This window comes from Cervus canadensis, chromosome 16, assembly GCF_019320065.1.
Source record: "Cervus canadensis isolate Bull #8, Minnesota chromosome 16, ASM1932006v1, whole genome shotgun sequence".
In the NCBI taxonomy this organism is placed as follows: domain Eukaryota; kingdom Metazoa; phylum Chordata; class Mammalia; order Artiodactyla; family Cervidae; genus Cervus; species Cervus canadensis.
Genome location: NC_057401.1, coordinates 18,064,947 through 18,084,087, shown reverse-complemented (window position 1 = coordinate 18,084,087; position 19,141 = coordinate 18,064,947). Strand labels below are relative to the sequence as shown.

The 19,141-nt window shown below is 37.9% G+C and overlaps 1 protein-coding gene across 1 annotated transcript in view; it reads right to left on the bottom strand.

The window, feature by feature from the left end:
• PDE4D (phosphodiesterase 4D) overlaps positions 1-19,141 on the bottom strand; it is a 1,564,543-nt gene that overhangs the window by 1,327,829 nt on the left and 217,573 nt on the right. The window lies entirely within an intron of this gene.

The window sequence follows — 19,141 nt, the reverse complement described above, 5'->3', positions numbered from 1 at the left end:
TTTAGAAATGTGCTTGAAGGAAAAGCAGTAGAAAAAAAATACAACACTATATTAACAAAAGGCAAATAAAGAGGAAATCTTTATCAGGGCCAGCTGCCATATATCAGGTTCTATGTGCTTGGGGTTGGGACAGAACTGTTTCATGTATGCACATAAGTGTGTATTTTCCAATTTTTATTAACAAGATTACAGTACATGAGGGCTTTTAATAATGAGATTATAGTACATAAGGGCTGCCCTGGTGGCTCAGATGTTAAAGAATCTGCCTGCAATGCAGGAGACCTGGGTTCTATCCCTGGGTCGGGAAGATCCCTGGAGAAGGGAATGGCTACCCAATTGAGTATTCTTGCCTGGAGAATCCCATGGACAGAGAAGCCTGGCGGGCTACAGTTCATGGGGTCACAAAGAATCAGACATGACTGAGCAACTAACACTTTCACATATATAAAATATTTAAATATACATGCACATAAAGTTAGAATACTCCAAAATAATATGCTACCCCAGGAGCTATTTATTATTTATTACATAGCTTGAACTGGAAGCAGACACACCCAGCTTAGTCTCGTGCTAACTGTGTGTCTGTGGGCAAAACAGTAACCCTGTGGGCCTCAATTTCCTCACCCTTAAAAATAAGGATAATACCAGCAGGTAGTCGATGTCATAACATCTATGAATGAACCTTGCCCAGGACCAGTACTTGGAAGTACTCAAAAACACTCATTTCCTTACCGGCTACAAAGTCCTCTGTTCAATGTCTGGATTTCCTCCTCTGTTTTGATTCAAGGCCCTCTGCAGAGATTAGATCGCAGAGGGCTTAACAACTTGCAGAATATTATCAGACAGCTCTTTCGACATCTGCATTTGCAGCTTTACTGCACCAAGGAAAAGCCTCCTTTAACTGTAAAATCTGTAGTCTATGGCAAGATTGACTGGGGCCCAGCAAGGCTTTGAACAAGTAAGGGCACCTAGTCTTCATTCCCCATTGAAAGGACGGCTCTAGAGTGTGTTGCTCTTGGTGGTGCTGTTTTTTCCTCAATTACTGACTAATATAAGGCTATGAGAAGATAGAATCACCCACCTCCAGGGCAAGGGAGGTTTTTCTAGCCCCACACTGTGCAGGCTGTTAGGCACCAGGCAGGGAATTGCTGTGGCATCCAGCCCAATGAGTGATCCAAGCACCGAGCAAGGCCTCCACCCTGCCCTGCCAGCATCATCATGACCAAGACGAAAAGAAACTGCCAAATAACAGAAGAGATCATTCTCAAAGCAAGTCTCTGTCACCCCTGCCCACAATAAAATTATAAAGCATGGGAGGGACATGTTTAAGAAAATAATAGATACTAAATGCAGTGCTCTCAGACTTACATTATATTTGCTTACATCTAGGAGTTATCAATGGCTTAAACATTATCAATGGTTATCAGCGGGTCCCTCTAAGGAAACTTTGGCTTTACAGGGAGGAGGGGAAGAGATGCCACTCCCACGAACAGCAGCGGTTACCACCAATGAGGACCCTCTGCAGAGGTAAAGGGGAACCTCTTCAGGCGTGGCCTGGCTCCTCACAGGCTTAGCAATCTACAGAACATCTGGAGAGGTGCAATGGGATATCAAGTTTCAAGGCAAAAGCCAGAAACCCAATATTTAGTCCTGGCTCTTCCTCCCATCCCATGTGAGAGACGAGGCTAATTTCCTGGGTTCTTTGTTATCTCCTAAATAACAGCATCATTCTCTTAAAAGTCTCCGAAACTGAGGTCTAAAATTCTGCCAAAATTATATACCACAGTTTTTGTCTATGGACAGATGTTCATTTTTCAGAGAAAATTCCATATCCTTCATCAGAGCCTCAAAGAATACTGCAATCCAGAAATAACATTAAGAGCAACTAAACCAAATAAATCACAAGTTCCCTTCCAGATCCCAACTGTTAGAGCAAACTTTTCTGATTATGAAACTCATAGTCTTAGAAAACAAATCTATGGTTACCAAAGGGTAAAATGGGAGGGAGGGATAAATTAGGATTTGGGGGTTAACATATGCACACAACTATATACAAAATAGATAGTCAACAAGGGCCTAGTACACAGCATGGGGAACCCTACTCAATATTCTGTAATAATCCAAGTGGGAAAAGAATTTGACAAAGAATGAGTATGTACAATTGAATCATTTTGCTATACATCTGAAATTAACACAGTACTGTAAATTAACTATAGTCCAATATAAAATTTTAAAAAATTAAAGATAAAATAAAATATATATAAAAAATACACATTCATAGTTGAAAAATTTTTACATTCGCCAAAAAAAAAAATTCTCCATAACTAGGCCATTCAGAGGTAACCACTAGTAACATCAACATACACAAGAATATTTTTCACCATGGTTTGGTATATTCAATGTTATACCCTACTCCACTGCACATTTTTAAATGTTCAAAATTCTTTCAAAAATTCCTCAAAAATAACACCTTTAGGCCAAATAATATTTCATCCTAAGGTTTTAATTATATTTGTTTAACAATTTCCCCATTGTTGAACATCTATGCTGATTCTAATGTTTTGCCATTGTTAACAATCCCACTGTAGACATTCCTGAGTCAAATTTTGCTTATCATATTTTTGGAGGGAATGAGGAGCTACTAAGAGTTTTTGAGCAAAAAATAGCAAAGTCAACATTTGTCCTATGACATTCTAGGAGAGGAGTTGAAGTAGGAGAGAAGAAAGGCTTAGTCAGAAGGCAACAGGTTGTTATCTGAAAAGCTGAACTGAAGAAGGAACAGTGAAACTGGACACAAGGTTCAGACGTGGAACACACATCAAAGGGAAATCACCTCTGAGTCAGTGGTCCACAGGGAGAGAGGAAAGTCCAAGCTCAAGCTGAGCTTTCTAACCATTGTGACTGGAAGGTAAAATACACCATTAACCAAGATAAGGACACAAGGCTGAGAAGCTGGTTTGGAGATAGGAAAATAAGGAGTCATATCTCCAGAAGGTCATTGCAATTTGTAAGATGTCCTTATTGAGTCAATTTTTAATCATAAGAAAAAAACTTTAAAAAGTGGCATACTTTATGATACCAATGCATAATACCATAAACTGGAAAGTATGAGCCTAGAGAACACACTGATATATCATCTCTTTAATTCTTGAATGGTCAAATTCAAGTAATAGGGTATCAGTAATAAATATCATTTAAGCATAAAAGCTGAACATTTGCATCATTCAGATCAGAATAATATTTCATAATCATGACTGTAATAACATATTTTTAAATTATATTTTTCAACTTTATTATTTTACTTTTTCATTTTGTAGATTCTTTTAATCAATGTTTCTATTAAATGAGCTAAGTGCTGGGGGGGAAAGTCCAGAAATTAATGCCACTAACATATAAAGTGCCACTACATCTCATGGGCTCAGAGCTCTATTTCTAGGAGAAGGTCACCTACAAGTCTAACTCTGTGAAGAGTTTTTTAGCTTTTTCATGACATGATAAGGAATGACAGGTCAAGATTTTCTCAGTGGGGTCTCTGCTGATCATTATCATTCAGGTCCCCACATACAGGTCTGAAATAGTAACTCTGGACTTAGGTTTAAAATGCCATCTTCTATTTAAATACTTACCATATAAAGATTTCTACATCATCCTTTATTACTGGAATATATTCCTACCCAAAACTTTAGCTTGCCAAATAAGAACATAGATGCGTTTCTCATAAGATTCTTTGAAAACACTTATTTTTACTGATTGCAGAATACCAAAGAGAATCAAAGATGTAGTAGTGACCAATTGGCAGGGAGGCTATTGATGTTATTTCCATTTTAGTATGTGGTAACTTTCATTTATAAGCCACTCTCCTAGAGTGACAAACCTCTTCCACAGGTATTTATTGAAAGCCTTTCTCATGTGCCAGGCACCGGGACAAGGTGCTTATGGTTTTAAGCTACCGAACACTGAGAACAAGACAAGAGAAATGTAATTGATCAAATTTCTTTCTTATAACTGGGAATTAAAGGGACAAAGAAAGATCTAAACAAAAGACCAGAAACTATAAAACTCCTAGAGGAAAACATAGGCAAAATACTCTCTGACATAAATCACAGCAGGATCCTCTATGACCCACCTCACAGAGTATTGGAAATAAAAGCAAAAATAAGCAAATGGAACCTAATTAAAATTAAAAGCTTTTGCATAACAAAGGAAACTATAAGCAAGGTGAAAAGACAGCCCTCAGACTGGGAGAAAATAACAGCAAACAAAGCAACTGACAAAGAATTAATCTCAAAAATATACAAGCAACTCCTGCAGCTCAACTCCAGAAAAATAAATGACCCAATCAAAAAATGGGCCAAAGAACTAAACAGACATTTCTCCAAAGAAGACATACAGATGGCTAACAAACACATGAAAAGATGCTCAGCATCACTCATTATCAGAGAAATGCAAATCAAAACCACAATGAGGTACCATCTCATGTCAATCAGAATGGCTACTATTCAAAAGTCTACAAGCAATAAATGCTGGAGAGGGTGTGGAGAAAAGGGAACCCTCTTACACTGTTGGTGGGAATGCAAACTAGTACAGCCACTATGGAGAACAGTGTGGAGATTCCTTAAAAAACTGGAAACAGACCTGCCATATGACCCAGCAATCCCACTTCTGGGCATACACACTGAGGAAACCAGATCTGAAAGAGACACGTGTACCCCAATGTTCATCGCAGCACTGTTTACAATAGCCAGGACATGGAAGCAACCTAAATGTCCATCGGCAGAAAAATGGATAAGAAAGCTGTGGTACATATACACAATGGAATATTACTCAGGCATTAAAAAGAATACATTTGAATCAGTTCTGATGAGGTGGATGAAACTGGAGCCTATTATACAGAGTGAAGTAAGCCAGAAAGAAAAACACCAATACAGTATACTAACGCATATACATGGAATTTAGAAAGATGGTAACTATAGCCCTTTATGCGAGACAGCAAAAGAGACACAGATGTATAGAACAGTCTTTTGGACTCTTGTGGGAGAAGGCGAGGGTGGGATGATTTGGGAGAATGGCATTGAAACATGTATATTACCATATGTGAAACGAATCGCCAGTCCAGGTTCGATGTACGAGACAGGGTGCTCGGGGCTGGTGCACTGGGTTGACCCAGAGGGATGGGATGGGGAGGGAGTGGGATAGGGGTTCAGGATGGGGGACAGATGTACACCCGTGGAGGATTCGTGTCAATGTATGGCAAAACCACTACAATAAAGTAATTAGCCTCCAATTAAAACAAATTTATATTAAAAAAATAAAATAAAAAAAATAAAGGGACGAAGAAATTAACCAATTTCTCCTAACTTCTAGTCCTCTAATTTCACCTTCTAATTCTTTCTTTCACATTCCCATACTGAGTGAAAGGAAAATTGACAAGTTACATGACAGCCAGAGTTGCCTAATCCCCACCAAAAAATAAATTAATTAATTAAAAGCCCTATATAGAAATTATACAGGCCAGAAAATACCAGGAGAATGTTCTATGTTATGATAGCCTCAAGTCTTGCCTGTGCTAAGCTGGTGTTTGGTAAGACATTGAGGAACATGATCCAAACAGCTCAACATGTCACTGCAAATGAAGCATGGCACTGGAGTGGCCTCAAACAGTGACAAGCTACACGAGGTCACACTTTTACGTATAAAGTAAAACAACATAAGCTAATTTAGGAGACTGGCACAAAGTATGGCAAAGCTCCCAGAGACCATGATCTACGTCCTAACTGCAGGGGAAAATGAAATAAGCTGAATCCTGAAAAATAAGATTGAGATAAGCAAAGGAGATGTAGAATGAAGAGATGGATTTGAGTTCAATTCCCGGGTGAAAGCGCATAAGGAAAAGCACAGGGGCAGGAATGAGTACATCTACTTCCCAAGTTAACATTAATTTGCACTACAATGTAATCTAGAAAGCGACCATCAACCCTCCACACACATCAGCGTCAAAGCTGTGCTGCAGATTGCTAAAGCAGTTGACACTCTGAAACAGAAGTCAGGAGACGCTGTGAAACCCAGATGGCCTCTTGAATGCAGAATTCTAAAGAACCCTGGAGATGCAGAGCTAGAGTGTCTGTTGCTAATCTATATGCATCTTCATTCACTGTTTATCTACTAAACTTTGGTTTATGTTACAAAATTTCCCTTGGTAAATATGTATGTAGGAAATGCACTGCATTCTTTTAAACCTATTATCTCCTTCAAACTTTAGAAGTATAGATTCCTGGAAAAAGGGAACCCAGAGACATTCAGGTCTTTTAGAATGCCTTAGGGTCACTCTTCACCAAAGAAGAGCTCCATAACCTGAAGGAACTGCATTCTTTTCTGACCTACTGCTGATGAGATGTATATTGGGCAATTCACTACAAGCAACCTGGGAACTGAAGTAGGAAAAAAGAGTGAGAACTCAGAACATGGAATTGTCAGTTAACCAAAATCCCCCATCTGATTCTAGAAGGAAATGGAACCTAGAAAAAAAAACTGCTACAAGTAAATAAAAAATCAACTGTAAGGTCTTTAAAAAGAAAATAATGATATCTTGAAAGAAGAAAATGTGTCATTCAGCCTAACTAGAATACTCCTTCTTTACTTATTTTAGGTACATTTCCCCCCTATACTCTGCAATAAGAAGCTGAGAACTAAGGAACACAATGTGATTTGTGTCTCTAATGTGATTTGTGTCTTCCTAACAGTTCCACCTACCTTTCTTTCACTGATTTTCCATGGCAAGCTCCTTTCTTCATACTACTGGGAATTTTATTTATTAACATTTATTGAGCTAGACTCTAAAATAGACACTGGGCTTAATGCTAAAATAACAGTGATGAATGAGATAAGCCCTACTTTTTAAGGAAGTATTGAGGAAGATAAACCAGTAAAGAGGGGATTGGAATTCAGCCGTGATAACTATAACACCAAGGATAATAAAAGGGTTGAATCTCAGCCTTAAGAGAGGTGGGATCAAGGAAAGCAACTGTTGAGAGGTGGTAACTTAGCAAAACGGAGAATGAAAAGATACTCTAAGTAGAGGCATCACCTACTCAAAGGCTTGAAACCTACAGAGAAGATGGTGCATATGGAAAAATGCATCAAGTTCAAAACTGGAGAGAATTCTAAAAGAAGTATGCAAAGCACTGAGTCATTAATGATTTTTAAGTCATATTAAATAGCTTAGACTTAATTCTGAGAAGAATGGACGGTCACTGAAGCATTTTGGAGATGAGAAGTGACAAGGGCAATAACACTCTGGATGCTATATGGAAAATAGATATGAGAAGGCCAGGCTGAAGGCAAAGAAATAAGGCAGGACACTGCAATTTAAAAGATGAAGAAGACGTGAACCAGAGTAGTGACGGTGATAATGGGTGAAAGCACATGGATTCAAGAATGATAGAATCCACAGACTCTGATAAATGGAACTCTGTTCTGTTTGGAGTGGAACAAAGGGGAAAGGGTTCAAGATGACTCCCCAGTTTGTGATAGGGGATGCAGGGAGAGATGGAGATGTAATTGAGAAGATGAGTTCTATATTGGGTATGCTGAGTTTGAGGCAACTTTGAAATATCCAAGGAAGTATGTCCACCATATCTGACTTGGCATGTAGGGTTGAAGTTATCATCGCGTGGGTATTGCTGATAAAATCAGAATACTAGGTAAGTATATTCATTAGAATGTGAGAGTTGAGAAGAGATGCTCCAAAGACATTATTCTCAAGGCACTGCCTCATAAGATGGCTTTAAGATCCATGTTACCTTAAGTTCAGTCAGTTCAGTCGTTCAATCATGTACAACTCTTTGTGACCCCATGGACTGTACCACACCAGTCTTCCCTGTCCATCATCAACACCTTGCTTGCTCAAACTCATGTCCTTTGAGTCAGTGATGCCATCCAAATATCTCACCCTCTGTCATCCCTTTCTCCTCCTGCCTTCAATCTTTTCCAGCATCAGGGTCTTTTCCAATGAGTCAGTTCTTCATATCAGGTGGCCAAAGGATTGGAGCTTCAACTTCAGCATCAGTCCTTCCAATGAAAATTCCAACGAATGTTACCTTAAAGGGAAAAGGTTTAACCCCTCACAATATTATCTCATTAGCTAATTTTTAACTGGTAATGAAGAGGAGATCTTTTTTGTATAGTGATCACTCATCTAGAGGCAGACATCCTGGAATGTGAAGTCAAGAGGGCCTTAGGAAGCATCACTAAGTACAAAGCTAGGCAGGATGATGGAATTCTAGCTGAGTTATTTCTAATCCTAAAAGATGATGCTGTGAAAGTGCTGCACTCAACATGCCAGCAAATTTGGAAAACTCAGCAGTGGACATAGGACTGGAAAAGGTCAGTTTTCATTCCAATCCCAAAGAAAGTCAATGCCAAAGAATGTTCAAACTACTGCACAATTGCACTCATCTCACACATTAGCAAAGTAATGCTCAAAAATTCTCCTAGCCAGCCTTCAACAGTACATGAACTGTGAACTTACAGATATTCAAGCTGGATTTAGAAAAGGCAGAGGAACCAGAGATCAAATTGCCAACATCTGTTGGATCACCGAAAAAGCAAGAGTTCCAGAAAAACATCTACGTCTGCTTTATTGACTACACCAAAGCCTTTGACTGTGTGGATCACAATAAACTCTGAAAAATTCTTAAAGAGATGGGAATACCAGACTACCCGACCTGCCTCCTGAGAAATCTGAATGCAGGTCAAGAAGCAACAGTTAGAACTGAACATGTAACAACAGACTGGTTCCAAATCAGGAAAGGAGGATGTCAGGGCTGTATATTGTCATCCTGCTTATTTAACTTATATGCACAGTACATCATGAGAAATGCTAGACTAGATGAAGCACAAGCTGTAATCAAGATTTCTGGGTGAAATATCAATAAACTCAGATATGCAGATGATACCACCCTTATGGAAGAAAATGAAGAACTAAAGAGCCTCTTGATGCAAGTGAAAGAAGAAAGTGAAAAAGTTGGCTTAAAGCTCAACATTCAGAAAACAAAGATCATGGCATCCAGTCCCATCATGTCAAGGCAAATAGATGGGGAAACAATAGAAAGTGAGAGACTTTATTTTCTTGGGCTCCAAAATCACTGCAGATGGTGACTGCAGCCATGAAATTAAAAGACACTTGCTCCTTGGAAGAAATGTTATGACCAACCTAGACAGCGCGTTAAAAAGCAGAGACATTACTTTGCCAACAAAGCTCTGTCCAGTCAAAGCAATGGTTTTTCCAGTAGTCATGTATGGATGTGAGAGTTGGACTATAAAGAAAGCTGAGCATCAAAGAATTGATGCCTTTGAGCTGTAGTGTTGGGAAAGACTCTAGAGAGTCCTTTGGACAGCAAGGAGATCCAACCAGTCCATCCTAAAGGAAATCAGACCTGAATATTCATTGGAAGAACTGATGCTGAAGCTGAAACTCCAATACTTCGGCCACTTGATGCGAAGAACTGACTCATTTGAAAAGAGCCTGATACTGAGAAAGATTGAAGGTGGGAGGAGAAGGGTACAACAGAGGATGAGCTGGTTAGATGGCATCACCGACTCAATGGACATGAGTTTGAGTAAACTCCAGGAGTTGGTGATGCACAGGGAAGCTGGTGTGCTGCAGTCCATGGGGTCGCAAAGAGTCGGACGTGACTGAGCAACTGAACTGAACTGAATGAAGAGGAGAACCTAAAAGATGGTGTGTCAGGCAAATGTTGATGCTGGTGGTGTAGTGGTATAAGATGGAAATATAAATCAGGGTGTTCAACACTGGTTTTAGAAAATAAGAGATAAAAGCATCACAAACTGGCTTCTTGGGCAATTAAGTAGAAACTTAAAGTCAGTGACCAATACTTTAAAGAGAATAAAAGTTATGCACTCTTCAATGACTCCACAAACCCAGGGACAAACAAACTAGAAGATTATTCAAGTTTCATGGGTTATTGGAAGTTTCAGGTAGAGCTATCTAGACTAGTTGTTCTCAACTTCAGCTGCAGTCCCAGTTGGGAAATGTTTAGAAATGCAAATGTCCAGATGTCCTATAGACCTCTGCTATTCAAACTGCAGTAAACTACTAATATCATATAGTTCCCATGGGAGTTTGTTCATAATAATCTCAACCCCCATATCAGATCATGAGTCAAAATCTGTATTTATGTAAGAGTTCCCAGGAGATGTTTGTGAACTTTAAGAAACACTGCCTCTGAATCACTGGAAGTGCTTGTTAAAAAAACACAGACTGCTAAATCAAGGGTTGGGTCTGTGAACCTACATTTCTAACAAGTTCCCAAGTGTTGCTGATGCTGTTGCGGGTCCAAAACCATATTTTGAGAACTTTTGTTATAGCCCAATTAAATCAGAATCTCCCTAGGTGGAATCCTGGCATCAGTATATTTTAAAGCTCTCTAAATGATTCTAATTTGCAATCAATGTTGAGAACCACTGTAAAGATATTTTTCTGCTCCTGATTACACAAACATCTTAGGAAATGAACATGAGAACAACTTAGTTATCCTCTAAACACTAGCTCAATCTCATTACTAAAATATTCTGTAGTATAAGATGAATTTTGATTAATCAAAGGAGAAAGAAAAATGCTGATTCATCCTTACTGACTTAGTTCCACAAATGTTTGCTTATAGCTGAAAAAAATATCATAAGTAATCATCATCTGAATCATCACAGTGACAATCATTTTTAAATTCATTTTAACTTAATTTTCTAATGATTCTCATTTAATTGGGAAATGGCATTTTGAAAGCCAGAAATATGTTTCTTTTCAACATATTCTCTAATAGAAACAATTTTGAATAAAACATTGTTTTTTAGTCAGCCTAAAAAATCAACTCTTTCTGTTCAGCTGTTTGCTCTAGGTTTACTTTTCTTTCTCTAGCTTCTTGAAGTGGGAGTTAAGAGCATTGATTTAAGACATTTTCTCTTTTCTAATGTAGACATTTAGTGCTATAAATTTCCCTCTCAGAACTGCTTTAGCTGTGTCCCACAAATACATTGCATTTTTACTTTTATTCAGTTCAGTGTATATATTTTTTTAATTTTCCTTGTGATTTCCTCTTTGACCCATGGATCAAAAGTGTATTATTTTGTTTCCAACTGTTTAGAGATTCCCGTTTTCCTTCTGTTATCCATTTCTAGTTTAATTCTGTTTTGGTCAGAGAACTACATCTGTATAATTTCTATTATTTTTAAACTGGTTGAAGCTTTTATTATATATTCAGATATGATCTATATTTATATAAGTTCTGTAGACACCTGAAAAATTTATATTTTACTGTTTTAGGGTGGAATGTTCTCTAAATATTAAGATCTTGTTGGTTGATGGGGTTGTTGAGTTCTATATCTTTGATGATTTTCTAACTAGTTGTTCCATTGATTAGTGAGAGAAAGGTATTGGAGCCTTTAACTATAATTGTGGATTTATTTATTTCTTGCTTCAGTTCTACCATGTTTTGCTTCCATATTTTCAGCTCTATCATTTGCTTCATACATATTTAAATGAATATCTTCTTGGTGAAATGACCCTTTTACTACACACAATGACCCTCTCTGTCTCTGGTAATCTTCTCTGCTCTGAAGCCCAGTATATCTGATATTAATATAACCACCCAAGTTTTCATTGATTAATGTTTACCATATATATAAATATATATATATTTCTTTCATTAATGCTTACCATATAAAAAAATATATATGGTAATACCATATATAAATATATTTATATATAATATATATAAATATATATATTATATATACATACATAAATATAAATACCATATATAAATATATGGTAAACATTATATCCTGTTAATTTCAACCTGCTTATGTTACTACGTGGGTCAAGAAGCAACAGTAGAACCCTGTATGGAGCAACTCATTGGTTCAAGATTGAAAAAGGAGTAAGACAGGGCTGTCTGCTGTCACCCTGTTTGTTTAATCTATATGCTGAGTACATCATAAGAAATGCCGGGAAGGATGAGTTACAAGCTGTAATCAAGATAGGCGGCAGATAGCAACAACCTCAAATATATAAATAATACCACTCTAATGGCAGAAAGCAAAGAGGAACTAAAGAGCCTCTTGATGAGGGTGAAGGAGGAGAGTGAAAGAGTTTGCTTAAAATTAAACATTTAAAAAAACTAAGATCATGGCATCCAGCCCCATTACTTCATAGCAAATAGAGGGGGAAAAGATGGAAGTAGTGACAGATTTCCTCTTCTTGGGCTCTAAAATCACTGTGCATGGTGCTGCAGCCATGAACTCAGAAGACATTTGCTTCTTGGCAGGAAAGCTATGATAAACCTAGACAGTGTGTTGAAAAGCAGAGACATTACTCTGCCGACAAAGGTCCATATAATCAAGGCTATGGTCTTCCCAGTGGTCAAGTATGGTTGTGAGAACTGTACCATAAAGAAGGCAAAGCACCAAAGAATTGATGCCTTTTAACTGTGGTGCTGGAGAAGACTCCTGAGTGTCCCTTGGACAGCAAGGAGATCAAACCAGTCAATCTTAAGGGAAATCAACCCTGAATATGCGACAGAAGGACTGATGTTGAAGCTGAAACTCCAGTATTTTGGTCATCTGATGTGAACAGCTGACTGATTGGAAAAGTCCCTGATGCTGGGAAAGATTGAGGGCAGAAAGAGAAAGTGTCAGAGGATGAGATGGTTGGATGGCATCACCGATGCAATGGACATGAACTTGGGCAAACTTCAGGAGATGGTGAGGGACAGGGAGGCCTGGTGTGCTGCAGTTCATGGGGTTGCAAAGAGTCAGAAGTGACTAGGCAACTGAACAACAACAACATATCACTATATTTGAAGTGAGTTTCTTACAGATAGCATATAACTAGGTCATATTCCATAATGCCAATCTCTGTCTTTTAATTAATGCATTTGGAATATTTACATCTAATGTAACAAAAAATATGCTAGGGCTTAAGATTGTCATTTTATTTTTTGTTTTCTGTTTGGTTTGTTTATGTTTAGTTTTCTCTGTTTTCTTAATCCTGTCTTTTTGTGGGTTACTTAAACATGTTTTTCAACTTTTTAAGTGGTTACCTTAGGTATTCCACTATATATACATAACTTATCACAGCCTAATTGCGGTGTCATAGATTTTCTCTGTTGTCTGCCTAGAGTTAAAGCAGTTATTTTCTAAACATTTTATGTCACGCTAGGGTAACCCTTTCCTGGTATGTTGGCAAAAGACAGCAGATTTCTGTTGAGGATTTTTTTTTTAAATTTGTACCCACTGTCATCTCTGGGTTGCCTGCTTCTTCAGTTCTGAGTCTAAGATACATGAAGCAAAAAGAAAACCCCAGGGAAAATACTAACTTATGACTATGTTGTTCATTGGGTCCCAAGGTCCCTAATCGGCCTACCTTCTATCTTCTTATCTCTACCACTCAGAATATTCTTATTATATATACATATATACGATTTTTATTTGTACCTAACAGGAGGAATAGGGGAAAATATGTGTACTCCAGCTTCCTGGAAGCAGAACACTTCATTCTTTAACATGATGACTGAACTAAGGAATGTGAAGAAAGTGTATCTCTTGGAGAACAGGAGTGACCTGAAACATTACCAAGTCACTAACAATGGCTAAACTATAATAAAAGGATAAGGAAATTTTTGAAAAGCAAATCAGGAATACGTGCAAAATAAAGTTATAGATGTAATCTGAGGGAGGGAGAGCAACACCTCCTGGCCTCGGGTTCACTTGATCAAATGTCAGAAACTGCTGGAACCTTAGCACCCAGTTCCCGAGAACTGAATGTATCATGGGTCTGGGGAATCTATGTAACTCCTCACTAAACAGCATTTCTGTGAGAACTGAATGACTTAATAAATTCAAATAACTTATTAATAAAATAAGTGCCTGGCTCATCTTAGGGCTCTAAAAATATTAATTATTAATGTTGTTAACTAAAAAATATGTATATTAACTTAAAAAGACTTTCCTGAGATAACAGAAGTCTATCTGGATAATTCTTAGGCCACAGTTCTCCAAGGCTTGGAGGTCAGTGTTGAAGAGGAAACTGTGATCATCACTACTAAACTTAATGTGGAGAATACACTCTGCCAGTCATTTTTTACCTATCTCAAAGCACCTGCTTAAGTTCACAGGCAGCACTGTTAGTGTAGTTTAGAAAGAAATATTTTTAAAAAGACACACAAACCAAGGAGAGTAGAACTAATTCTAGCCCCACTTACCCTACACTGATCACTTAGACTTCCGCATATCGGCAAGATATGAATTTTCCTCAAATGAAATAAAAGTACCTCAGAATCACCAAGTCCAATATCAAACTTCTTGTCCTTCTTGTTGAAACCTGCTCTTCCTCCAGATTTCCCTATTTCAATAATTCCATGTTGAAACATTAGCCTCCAAGGAAACCAAGACATAAACTGTAGTCATCCTTTATTCACTCTTCTTAAAAAGTCACTAAATTGACTGATTCTGTATCACAAAACACTTTGACTCTGTCACTCTTGTTTCTCCCCACTGTCGTTTCTGTAGTAAATCTACCACCTCCCCACCCTCAATCCCCCCTGACTCAGCCCCAACTTCTCCCTTCACTTCCCTTCCTGGCTCAGGAATGCAGCCAGATCTCAAGCGGTTTGCTATTCTGCTAACAAGCCAACATCTCCCACAGCCCAACGCCTTTGCATATCAGTTTCCCTCTGCCTAAAATCTCTCTCTCTTGCATTTATATCCTATCTGCAAACTCCTATTCATTCCTGAAAACCACACTAAATAATGCTTTTCTCTTCATTTTTCCTAATAACTTGAGATGGAGACATAGTTCTTTTTCTACTGTATCTATCTTCTCCCACTAGGCTCTAAGTTCCTCAAGCAAGGATCATGCATTTTTCATCTTTACAGTCTTAGAGCTGTTGAAAAAGACAGGCAATGGACTCTGAGAATCTTGAATTCAAACTCTAGTTTTGTCACTTCCAAAGTGTGTGACCTTGGATAGTTTACTTTACATCCTGTCAACTAATTGGATTGAGAATACAGTTTGCAGAAATGTTGATTCTGTGAACCTTCAAAATAGATGGGGATACAGAGCCACAAAATGCCTCAAGAGTGGTCTATGATTAATTTCAAGTGCCATTCAAATATTCTGTATGTAATAAGACCAGAAAAGTTTGGGAAGCAAACGATTACTTAAATGGCCAGTTGGTTCACATATAAATTACTGATGGCAATGCCTGATTCAGGGCTTCCCAGGTGGTGCAGTGGTAAAGAGTCTGCCTGCCACTGAGCGGACGCACAGACACACACACACACACGTCTGATTCAGAGTCTAACTAACACAAAGTCTAGGACATGGTTGGTACTCAACAAATGTGTGTTTTATTTTTTTCCTTTTTGTTTTTTTCTCTTTAAAGTCCTTTCTCCACTTTTCTGTTTTCTTTCTGCTCTAATTTTTTTAAAAATATTTTTCAATCACTCAACACTTCTTTTATTTCCTCTGTTTTCTATTTCTTTTGCTTTTCTTAACTCCAGCCCAGTCTTCTCTTATACCCTAGTTCTATCCTCATTTGAACTCAAGAACACACATTTCACAAGGCTTTCCTCCTCTCACTATGCATGCCTAACAACATGGTACCATCACCCCCAAAATACCAACTCTGAATGTTGAGAAAGCTTTAGCAAGAATTATTCCACATAATAAAAATACATAAGTGCAAGAAAGAATTAATTTTCAAAGAGAATAGAACTCATTTAGGACAGTTTTAACATAACCAGAACACAGAAAAGATAAGCCAAAGAAAGGAGAAAATAATAGAAAGAGACTGCCTCAGTATAACAGAAATAATATTTGTTTCAAACAATATTCTTCAGCACATGAAACAAATAAGTCATTATCATTCTTGGAGTGAAGAATCTAATTGAAATTCATCTGACATAGCAATGAATCTCCCAAAAGGAAAGGAGAGGAAGAGATTTAAAAATATATATTTCCCAAAATGAATGCTAAAAAACATTAGTCATCCAAGATGATTCAGGAAAAAAAAAAGAATTACACGGTAAAAAAAAAAAAAAAAGGTCGGATTTGTTGCACTTGATCTGCACTTTGCCAATAGAGATTGGAAATTGTATTAGCATGTTATAAGGTTGAAATCCTGTGGTAACTGGTTTAATCTGGTCCAATATGGAGCTTCCAAGTTTTCAACAGCAGTGGAATTATTCTTTTGCTTTAAAGTAGCATCTCATACAAGTAGCAACATTAGAAATGTTATTGATGAGTTTGTTTCCATTAGAACCAGGAAAGTAAAAATCATAGGTTCTTTTTAGTATAAATAAAAATTTAAACTTAAAATATTTTGAGTTTTAATATACCTACTTTTCTTTTTTTTTTTTCCCAATGGTTTTCACCTGATTTAAAGTTCTGGGAGAAAAATCAACCGTTAAATTTTTTTCCTTTTGCTTTAGCCCCCAGTATCCCTAGGGAGGATCTCAGCAGTTGCCTCTGTATGAGAGTTAGGGCTGATTGGGAAGGAGCATAAGAGAACATCCTGGAGTGATGGAAATGTTCAGTATCTAGATAAGGGCTTGAGTTGCAAAAATGTATACATTTGTCAAATCTCAGCAAATGTTCACTTACAAGCATGGCATTTCACTGTAAGTTTTTTTATAAAAAGAAAAAGACTGAATAATGACTTCTAGTTAATGATGTACATGCTCAAGTATGTAGGGGAAAGCATACTTAAGTCTATAATTTCCTCTGAATGCATGAAAAACAAAATGGATTAGTGGATGGACAGTTACCTACATGTGATAAAATCTACTAAAATGTGACTGATATGATTGGTGGTAGGTACACAGATATATAGTGTAAAATTCTGTCAATTTTGCTACATGCTTGCCAGTTCTCATAACAAGGTGCTAGGGAAAAGAGAAAATGAATACAATAAAATAAAAAGCAGTATCTCAAAGATATAATGCAAAGCTCTCGTCTAGAAACCACATGCAGATAATCATGATTTATTCACTACTGAATCACTATAGAATACCTGATATGTGACAGGTACTGGGATATTGTTATATCAATGAATAGAGCAAAAATCCCTGACCTCATGGAGCTCATATGCCAGGTGACTAGGGTAAGATAATATACTCAATAAATCACTAAATTGCATAATAGGCTAGAGGGTGGTAAGTACTATGAAGAATAAATAGTGCAGTGATATCAGGACTACAATTTTAAATAAGAGAGTTGGGAAAGATCTCAAAGAGAAAATAACATTTGTGCAAAGACTTGAGGGAGATGACATAATGAGTCAAGTGGAAAATCTTGAGAGGAAATCTACCCCAGGTAGACTTACAGCCAAAGAAAATGCCCTTGAATGAAAACATGCCTGGCATGTTCTAAGATTCACAGCAAGGAAGATGTGGCTCAACAGATTCCAGGGGCTAGACTAGAAGGATATGAGGTCAGAGAAGTAATGAAAGGGCAGATCATGTAGAATGTTATGGGCTAAACTGTATCCACAAAAAAGAACTTCATGACCCAGATAATCATGATGGTGTGATCACTCACCTAGAGCAAGACATCCTGGAATGCGAAGTCAAGTGGGCCTTAGAAAGCATCACTATGAACAAAGCAGGTTGGGGTGATGGAATTCCAGTTGAGCTATTTCAAATCCTAAAAGATGATGCTGTGAAAGTGCTGCACTCAATATGCTAGCAAATTTGGAAAACTCAGCAGTGACCACAGGACTGGAAAAGGTCAGTTTTCATTCCAATCCCAAAGAAAGGCAATGCCAAAGAATGTTCAAACTACCACACAATTGCACTTATCTCACATGCTAGCAAAGTGATATTCAAAATTCTCCAAGCCATGCTTAGGCAATACATAAACTATGAACTTCCAGATGTTCAAGCTGGATCTAGAAAAGGCAGAGGAACCAGAGATCAAATTGCAAATATCTGTTGGATCATAGAAAGAGCAAGGGATTCCAGAAAAACATCTACTTCTGCTTCATTGACTATGCCAAAGCCTTTGACTGTGTGGATTACAACAAACTCTGGAAAATTCTAAGAGAGATGAGAATACCAGACCACCTTACCTTCAGTTCAGTTGCTCAGTCGAGTTTGACTCTTTGTGACCCCATACACTGCAGCACGCCAGGCCTCCCTGTCCATCACCAACTCCCAGAGTTAACTCAAACTCATGTACACTGAGTCAGTGATACCATCCAACCATCTCCTCCTCTGTCGTCCCCTTCTCCTCCTGCACTCAATCTTTCCCAGCATCAGGGTCTTTTCCAATGAGTCAGCTCTTTGCATCAGGTGGCCAAAGTATAGGAGTTTCAGCTTCAACATCAGTCCTTCCAGTGAACACCCAGGACTGCTCTCCTTTAGGATAGACTGGTTGGATCTCCTTGCAGTCCAAGGGACTCTCAAGAGTCTTCTCCAACATCACAGTTCAAAAGCATCAATTCTTCAGTTCTCAGCTTTATAGTCCAACTCTTATATCCACACATGACTACTGGAAAAACCATAGCCTTGACTAGATGGATCTTTGCTGGCAAAGTAATGTCTCTGCTTTTTAATATGCTGTGTAGGTTGGTCATAACTTTCCTTCCAAGGAGTAAGCGTCTTTTAATTTCATGGCTGCAGTTACCATCTGCAGTGATTTTGGAGCCCAAGAAAATAAAGTCTGACACTGTTTCCACTGTTTCCCCATCTATTTGCCATGAAGTGATAGGACTGGATGCCATGATCTTAGTTTTCTGAATGTTGAGCTTTAAGCCAACTTTTTCACTCTCCTCTTTCACTTTCATCAAGAGGCTCTTTAGTTCTTCATTTTCTGCCATAAGAGTGGCATCATCTGCATATCTGAGGTTATTGATATTTCTCCCAGCAATCTTGATTCTAGCTTGTGCTTCATCCAGCCCAGAATTTTTCATGGCGTACACTGCATATAAGTTGAATAAGCAGGATGACAATATACAGCCTTGACGTACTCTTTTTCCTCTTTGGAACCAGTCTGTTGCTCCATGTTCAGTTCTAACTGTTACTTCCTGACCTGCATTCAGATTTCTCAAGAGGCAGGTCAGGTGGT